Source organism: Nothoprocta perdicaria, unplaced genomic scaffold (assembly GCF_003342845.1).
Source record: "Nothoprocta perdicaria isolate Ctin4 unplaced genomic scaffold, notPer1 scaffold_133, whole genome shotgun sequence".
NCBI classification, from domain to species: Eukaryota; Metazoa; Chordata; class Aves; order Tinamiformes; family Tinamidae; genus Nothoprocta; species Nothoprocta perdicaria.
Genome location: NW_020454461.1, coordinates 2,020,401 through 2,027,886, shown reverse-complemented (window position 1 = coordinate 2,027,886; position 7,486 = coordinate 2,020,401).

Genomic DNA, 7,486 nt, shown 5'->3' with positions numbered 1-7,486 from the left:
TTTTTTTTTTTTTTGCACCTGAGGGTCTAATCATCTTATTAAGTGATTCAGACTCGTAGTGTCCTAACAAGGTAATTAAATGTCAGTATAACTGAACTAAAGCTACTAAAATGCAGTTCATGGAAGGTAAGACTGCATACGGACAGCAAGATTCCGGAGTCCTGTCCAGTTCATGAGCCCAGGGACCTGTCCCAGTGAGGTGACAACCTCCAGTACAGGAAAGACCTGGGTGTGAGTTAGTACCTGGCTTCCTTTTCCTCAGGGCCCTTGTTCCCATGAAGGAAACACGCTCCAGACAGGTCCATGCCAGGAGCCCAGACATAAACTCTCTAACTTTCCCAAAGCAGTCTTGTATCCTGGTTTGCTATAACCGTTAGAAACAGCCATCATTTAATACGGGTAATCTAATCTCACTCTGTTTTAAAGAGTTTACATATGTACGTGGGAATAGCTGTTGCACTAGCAAGCCAGCTATGGCTACGTGTGGCCACATTGCTGCTGTGGCCTTGACAGTAACAGCCCTTTCATTTCTGGATGCTGTTCTGACAATGTTCTTGTTAAGCTGWTTGTTTTTCATAGCTAGGAAGATGTAGCCTTTCCTGCTAAGTGGTCATTTTAGTCCCTTCAGCTTAATGATGTGTTCAAACCAATGTGCTGTCATGCAGAGACATATGTTAGAAAGCAGGCTCGATATTGTCACAACATCGGCTGTTGAGATTTGAGAACGAAACAGCAGTCCTCAAGGTGGCCTTTGGGGAAAAGAATAGCACATCTGGGAGCAAGCTCATGGATCAGCTTTTGCAGCGCTTCAGAAGCAGACAGATACTGTCAGGATTAACTACTCTCAGATTTTGTATCACCATTATGTGAAATTTCTGAGCATGCTAAAGATGAGTTAGAGCATCAGCTGGCACAAGCTGGAGGTGCATCCATATCCTTCATTATTTTTTAAATAGAAAAGCTTTTTATCTGATAAGCATGACTTAAGGCTGGTTTACCCGGGATGCTCATTTTGCTGTGGCTGACATAGTTAAAGAGTACAAACAACCAGAATGGGCAAGTTATATTGGATGCTCATATTGATGCCTGTCGGATTCCTCTACACCACAGTAACTTCATCTGCTGTTAGGTACTTTTAGCTAAATTCCCTTCTAAGTCATTCAGGGGTTAGACACAGAGGTTCAACTAACTTGCCCATCAACGCGAACCGTTCACACTTTAGAGACAATTCTGGTTGTGAGGTGAAGCATCCTAGTTCAGACCTCTTTCTTTGGGCCTTTCCCCCTCTTGCACATACCAGACATGTTCTTCCACACCTGGCTATCGTGGCGGAGATGCTGCAGGCCCCAGCTCCACACCTGAGCTCACCAGATGCAGGTTGCTGCCCTCTCGGCTCAGCGCATGCAAAGGAAGACCTGAACATTTCCTAGCTGGCTGCAGTGCCAAAGTTTGCCCTGCAAGTGGGCGAATCCCACTGGCTCCTCGCTGAAGAGCAAGGCGCCTCCTCACTCTTCCCATTGCCCCACTTCTGCTGAGAGAGCAGGAACCTGCAGCTGGGGAAGCAGTGACTTCCTCTGCTGTTTGCAAAGCAAATTCATGCCCGTCCCTAGGGCTGTCCAGCCTCACTCAAGTGTCGGTTATGGAGGCTGCTGGCCCCTGCCCCTTGTTGTTTCTCCCCCGTGATCTGTTTGCAGAGGTGCTTGTGCAGGCACCCTGTAACCCACTTCAAACGAACCRGGTTAGCAAAAGCCTCCTGCGTAATCCATTTAAGTTAATTCTGGCTGGGCTTGACCAAAGTAGGGTAGGGGGTGCCCACACGAGCCGCTCCGCAGGCAGATCTGAAGAGGTGGCAATTTCCATGGGAAGCAGCAGGATGGGCTGGGCGGGAGGRGCGGATCTGAATCAGCGCCTTCCTCCCTCACACGGCTGCATGGGGTGGACGCCGGCTCGCACGGCGCCCACAGCTCGGCCCGCATGGCGCCCACGGCCCGGCCCGGCCTGGCCCGGCCGGCTGCWAGGCCGCCCCAGGCCGCAGGAACGCGGCGCTCCCACCACGCACTCCCCCTCCCAGGGCCCTATCAGCAGAAGCGCCTGGTGGAGACCAGCTCTTATCTGCAGAGCACAGGAGCCATCACGGGCTCCTTCTGCCCTTCTGTGGGCCAGCTGGCTCTTGAGCAAGGATGGGGTAGGCAGAGTTCAAGTGTATGCCTGAAAGCTGAGTATTAAAGTAGATTCTCAGCACTTGCACACTGCTTCCCGTTCCTGAAGCAGTAGCATGCACACACGTCGTTCCTCTGATGTCTACAGTTTTCCTGGAAAACAAGTCTCTTGCAGAGCTGCTAGAGCTATATGAGGCTTGCAGGCCCACCTGGAACATGCCTAGAGCCTGGGGTCAGGGTTGGGAAGTCCTTCCTTCTTCTTCCTTCCTTCTTTCCTTCTGTCCATCCTTGTCATTGAGGCTGCGAGTGTCCACCTGGCCCTTTGGTCATCCATCCATCCTTGTCACTGAGGCTGCAAGTGTTCACCTGGCCCTTTGGTTGCCCTTTAACTTCAAGTCTGAAAGGCTGACAGCTTTCATAAAACTTGGACTTTGTTAAAAACATGAGAGGAGGTGTAGGTGGTGTGTGGGAGTGTGGGCAGCGAGACGTCTGTATAAATCACATGCCAAGTCGGTGCCTTTGTAGTGAAGGGATTGCTACTAACAAGATTGGAAATGCRTCCAAACAACCACATCCTAGCTGGGGTGTTTCCCTCTGTGCAGCTTTTATTGAGCCTTTTCTGACATTATGAAGAGGGAATAAATCAGAGGTTCAAGCAATTTTGCTGTTCTACAAGTGACACCTCAGTAGTGCACCTCAAATGTGCAGGTGCACATAACCTCAAAGAAATGACACCTCTCTCACTTCTCTCACACAGGTGGGATTTTCAGGACTTGCTTAGGCACCAGCAACGCCTGCAAGGGGTGCGAATGTATGAGGAGACACCTTCTGCTCTGTGCTCTCTGAGGCATGGAGAAGGACGAGGGGCCTTCGGGACATTCACAGCCTGATGCTGACACTCCTCCCTTGCCTCCCTTCCTCCTGCCCACTCCTGGATRGGAGTAGTGGGAACGAGGAAGGGTGCCGCGCGTTTTCTGAGGAATCCCAATTTCCAAGGACACAGCCAATCTCCACCAACCTTGTGCTACACAGAGAGAGGAGGCAGGGCAGTGCACCTCATCATACATATTTCAAATCCCGTATTTCTCTCTTCTATGGTTGTTTTCACTTTTCTTTTAAAACAGCTAGGGCAAATCTGGGTGCCCTAGAGCTAGCTTTCCCTCTGTATAGTTTACTCTTGTTGATTTAAAAACAAGAATTATGAGGAAGATTTGCCAGCAGATCATTCGCTATGCAAAATGCACACGCAGCTGCTTTGAACTAATTCCCAGCAGAAGAGCAAAGGATTTTGAGGCTTGCAGATCCTAGCAGGCTGCTGTTTTCTGTGGATGGAAATCTGTATCATGTGTGCTTCTCTAGAGATTGCTCCCAGCCAGCCAGGACTGTACTATCCTTTTTCAACTCCCTCCCGAGACGTATTATCGGCTTATGGGAGGGGATCCTTCTGGACCAGGCAAGTTAATTAGCTTTGCTTGGGAATGCCTGCCACTGAAATAACTAGGACTTTCTTTTTTTTTTTCTTTTTCTTTTTTTTTTTTTTTTTTTTTTGAGGGAAGGGAAACTCTCTATGCAGTTAAAAGCATGAAAACATGCTAATTTGTGTGAGCCTTGATGTTTATTTCTCTTCTGTGGGGCATCGCTGTTCTCCGTAAGCTGGGCAAATTTTCCAGAAGCTCTACTTGAATTTCTAGAGTTGTCGCCTGAATCCTAAGCTCTGTGCAAATCAGGTGCTGCTAATTCAGAACAAGAGCGTCTTATCCTGTCTCTCTCACCTCTTTACTTTCAGAGTAGCCAAGAATTCACTGTCACTGATATTTTTTTTAGGTAATGAAACCATGATCTAATCCAGGACCAGAGCGTAAACAAGTGGTTTAGCTGTAGAGACATGTAAGGTAACTAACACCATTAACATAACACAGGCCACTTACAGGGGAAGCGAARGCTCTTCTGCGTTGACACAGCAACGTCCTTCCTCCTTCATAGCAATGCTAACATCATCAGCGAGCTCTTCTCCTGAGGAGCAGGATCAATTCAGTGCCCCATAAATCTTATTATGTATTCTGTTCGTTCCTTGGAGAAGTATCATGAGGSTTAATTATTTCTCTGCTCTGACTCAGACGGTGATTTCGTGCCAGATGATTCTGGCAGTGAGGATAATCCTAGTGATACCCTCCGCGAGGAAGCCGTTGTTCGTGATGCCGATGAGGAAGCGCTGGAGGAAGCTGACCTGAAGCCTGCTGCAGAAGTCGGGAGACTTGACCTAAAGCAGACAAAGGAAAGGGGTAGGAAACCTTCTTGTCTGCGGATCTGACCTTCCCAACAGATCTCTCAGAAAACAACTGCCTGCCTTCCTGCCCTCCACAGCGCACACTGCAGGCTGCCTCTCCCGGGGCTGAGCTGTGCYACAGGGAGGGAGATGGGCTCAGAAGTGCGAGTGCGGAGCGGGGCTCCCTGGGGAGGACGTGCAGCAAAGAGCAGCTCTCAAACACAAAGCGTCTCCCCACAGCCYGGCTGCCAGAGAGCGGCTGTGGCCCCATCCCGCCCAGGCTCCAGCAAGGGCAGCGCTCCGGAGCCAGCCGGCACTGCAATCTGTAAACACATTCAGCACCCTCCTTATTTATGACCAGTGCTCTGGAGTTAGACACTGCATGAATAAAACATATTTTCAATATGTCCTGTCCCTATCAGTATTTTATAAACTTGCRGTGAAAGACCAGTGTAAATGTGCTCCGAGGGACAGATGGGCTCCCTTTATGTTCTCTATAAACACATAGAAGCAAGCACAATTTAGCCCTTAAAGTGTTTCCCTAGTCCCAAAGAGATTATTTTCCTCTCCCGTTCTTGTGTGGTCTCCAAGGCCCAGTTTAGATGCATACAATGAYACAGGATAGATAACTGCTTTCCATACACGGCACTGCTGGTTCATCAGGAAGTGTTCCTTGCTGGAAGGCAGTACTGACCGGGATTCTGTTCTGGGCTTCGGAAGGGAAGCACACAGGATTATCTTGGATCGCACCCTTCTTTGTCTAGTCAAATGGTGAAGCCATTTGATATCTGAGTTGTTCCAATCTGTGACCTTCTGCTGGGCTTCCTGATGGATCTCACAGCTTTCCTGTTGCCCCTAGATTAGATGCAGGATTCTSCAGTTCCTCCAACAACCTACATTCTCTCCTGAGCTTTTTCCTAGCATCTTGGGCCCTTGCGAGACAACAGCCTCCGCTTGGATTCTCCGTGACTGCATAGCCAACCACTGCAGTAATTCATTGCCTTCATCTTGATCCCCTCTCCACTGAACAGGCCTAAAGGTCCTCATGGCCTTCTGCAATGCTCCTTGACACTATCCAACCTGCACAGCATTATAACGGAGCTTTCATCCCTTCTGGATGCATCCAGTCACTRCTCTCTGTCGGGGTGGCTCTTTATAGCAACCAGCAGTTTGCACATTTATTATTCAACCCTCAATCTGCTTCACTGCTTCTGGCATCTTACCGTTGCTCTCTTGTTCCCAACCATGCTACAGCCTTCTCCTTGCTCAGCAGCAGCCTAGGAAAGGGTTCCTAAGCCTGGGAGCTTTTCACTGAAAACTTCTCAGATTCTCCCTTGTGCTGTCTAGCAGTAACTGGCATTATTTCATAGAAYAGAATCATGGAATCCTTAAGGTTGGAAGGGACCTCTAGAGATCATCTACTCCAACCCCTCTGCACATGCAGGGTCACCTAGACACCTAGAGCACGTGGCACAGGATTGTGTCCAAGCAGCTTTTGAAGATCTCCAGAGAAGGAGACTCCRCAACCTCTCTTGGCAACCTGTTCCAGTGCTCTGACACCCTCACAAGCCTCACTCTCACCTTTACTCCTTTTCTTTTTTTTCTTCTGTTTCTTGGCATAATACAGTTTTCCTTGGAATATTTCTAGTTGCCTCTGTGAGGCCCATTCTGGCACCTTATGGCACTGTGAGGCTTTCTCTGGCCGGTGTGGCACGGTGAGGCCTCCTGCTTGTCTGTATCATTGTGAGACCTTGACATATATATCTTGTTCAACTTCCCTGACATCCTGCAGCASCACGCAGCCTGCTCCTACATCCTCAGCCTTTGCCTACATCCTTTCATGCTTCTCTGATGTTCCCTGGCTGTTATCTGGCTCCCTTTGATCTTTCCTCGTTGAATCACAGCACTCACTCTCTTAATATCTCTCACTATATCCTCTCCGATCTTCACAGGCATCTCTTGCTCACTAGTGGCTATTTCCACATTTTTGTAAGTTTGACTGAGAACATCTTCACTCATCTACAAATAATAACAATCATGCAGCCAAAAAGGACCTCCCTGAAAAGTGCAAGGTCAAGCATGCACTTTGTTTCTTGGCTATTTTTTAAAATGGATATGGTTTTCTAAAAGCAWCTTTTACCTCCTAGTTGGCATCACAACCTGTTTGAAATTCAGAGTTTTCAAACAGAAAAAAAAACCCAAGTGGATTCTGAAGTTTATGAAGCTTGATTCAAATGTAGTATCACTCCATGAAATAAAACAAGTTACATTTACATTAACACATTACATTAACAAGTTACAAGTTACATTGATGGTGTAGTGGCACCATCACCATCATCAACAACTCATCTGAGGTGGCACAGTGTAGACTAAATGAATCTGCTATATGTGGATATTATTGCAGAGCTGCTATACTTTGACTCTCTCCTTGTGTCTTCTTACCAATTCATATGGTCTCTTTCCATTCTGGAGTTCACAGTGCTTTGATCCAGTAAGAAATGTAGAATAAGATTGGTCCTATAGTTTGTCTTGGGCATGTATGCACCCACCCTAACTTCTGCTTATAATTACTACAAAAAAGTTCTCGTGACATAAAACATCCAACTTTTCAGAAGTGCATAACCGATTTGGTAGCCCTTAGTCACCCGGGCTTTTGTTGTACYTCACACGAGAAGCCACACTTAGCAGTGTAAGGCATACATGCTTATGTGCTTACTCTATTTCCGCTACTGCTCAAGGTCCAGAGCAGTCAACAACACTTTAAAACCAGATTTATGACTTCTTACATACCAGCGAACTGCAGGGGAGGCAGGATAAGAATGTCCCTGAGTAGAGGGGGTATATTTCCTTTTGTCTGAAAGCCCCATTTAGCAGACAGGGAAGGAGGTAAACCCAGAGCCAGTTATTTTTGCACTGTCCAAGTCCTGTTATCAAAACAGCCTGGGGGCTGTGCTATCTTTGCCCTCCAGTAGAGAAAGATTTGCTCCGCTTCGATCCAAGTGCGCTCATGGCTTAACTGGGTATACATTTGAATTCTTTCTTTTCCCCACTAAAGCTGAGC